Here is a 1838-nt window from a genome sequence, read left to right as displayed (position 1 = left end):
TCTGCTTTTATTTATAATTATGTCAGTGTCGGTCCTCCATACTGCAGAACTGAGAAGGTAAATCAATGCCTGAATCAGGTGTGTTGGAGCCAGGAAAAACGTAAAACGTAGGGCTGCGGCCCTCGAGGACCAAGATTGCCCACCCCTGATATACACCTTACRAATACCTGGGATTTGTGTGCAAGAATGCTGAACAAATACTTGGKCCCTTTATGAACATTGTGGCCCCACTGAGAAATCTGACATCCGCCACTGAATGACTGCAAACATTAAACCGATTGTAGCTGAAAAATCATTTAAAACTCAAGTTTAAAATAAATGATTGTGTTTATGAGCTGAGCGGTGAGAGGTAATAAAAATAAAGCAGAATGTTTGGGGGTTTAATAAAAAGCACAACAGAAGCATCAAAAAGCTAACTGAAGCTTTTGAAGTGATAGCTAGAAGCTAAAAGTAGCAAAATGGTAGCTAAACGTTGTATAAGATGACAGTTTGTTGAAATAGATTAGATTTTTGAAGGAGCTGAAMAGATCAGAGTATTTATGGGGGAAATGTGTATAAAAGTTCAGGTTACTAAAAAAAACAAGTCGCAGCTTCAATGAAGCACKAAGAGTAAAATAAAACATTAAAAATGGTCACAAACACATTTTAAACTTTTTAGCTTTCTTACTTTCTAAGTGTAAAATCCTAGTTAAAACATTTCCACTATCATTATTCAGCCCATTTATTTATTTAGCTCAGCTAAAGCTGCTAACGTTGCTAACTGTGCTAACGATGCTAAAATTTATGCTGCTAATGCTACTAAAGCTTCCCTACAGGACGTCACAGTTTAAGTTGCGGCTGGTGTCTGAGCTGCACATCAAACTGTCCGGACCACAGCTACCATCCGGACCGTTTTAAACTTTAAATACCATCTTCAGCAGCGTTAGCATCGTTAGCAATGTTAGCAGAGTTAGCGGTGGCTACGGTCCCAGGGATGAAGAAGAGCTGAGCTCCAGCAGCAAAGGCTGCGTTCCGTTCTGAAATTCTTCCATTTAAGATTGAATATTTAACTGCAACATTTAAGATTTAATTTTTTAGATTTAGATTTAGAATTTAATGTTTAAACATAATATTTAATATTCTGTTATGTTAAATGATAACTCTAAAATGTTCCTGAGTGAGAGTGAATGGTTGTATCGTAGTCTCTGTGATGGACGGGAGACATGTCCAGGGTGTACCCCACCCCTCAGTGACCCGGGGTCACTGAGGGGTGGGGTACACCCTGGACATGACTGCATGTCTGTGGGGCGGGGCTGCTCCCCACTCTCTGATTGGCTGATAGGAGTTCCTGGATAAACAGAGACTAAACAGACTAAATGGATGAGGTGAGTGGTTGGACACGAGCTGCAGATCTGCTGCGAGRCTTCACGGCTCAGAACATATGTCAGCTGCATGTTTTGTGTGGGAAAATGATCCGATTCGGTCGGCGCTCCTGCCCGTGTGTGGGRTGAAGGCCTCTCTCACCATCTGGTGCTGCTGCAGCCGAAGCCAGGCRGAGGTTCTGCAGCAGATAGTCCTCCTGGCGCTGCGGCGGTGCTGAATGCCCACCAGGTAGACTCCCACATTGGCTCGATGCATGGCTCCCTGCGTCCAGCTGACCGGACCACAGATGGAGGGTGACTCCSGCCCGGTTCACTACTGGAGTCGGGTTTGATGTGAGGTTCTGTGGAGACGACACAGACGGGCCGTACTGACAGGAAACAAAGTTAAACTGATTCTTCGGGGGTGGGTGGGCGGATCTTCCCGTGCGGGTGCCCCTTGGGGCTCTGCGCTCGGGATCCCTCTCGGGCCCTTGGACT

Source organism: Austrofundulus limnaeus, unplaced genomic scaffold (assembly GCF_001266775.1).
Source record: "Austrofundulus limnaeus strain Quisiro unplaced genomic scaffold, Austrofundulus_limnaeus-1.0 Scaffold275, whole genome shotgun sequence".
Taxonomy (NCBI): domain Eukaryota; kingdom Metazoa; phylum Chordata; class Actinopteri; order Cyprinodontiformes; family Rivulidae; genus Austrofundulus; species Austrofundulus limnaeus.
Note: the sequence above shows the minus strand (reverse complement) of the source record.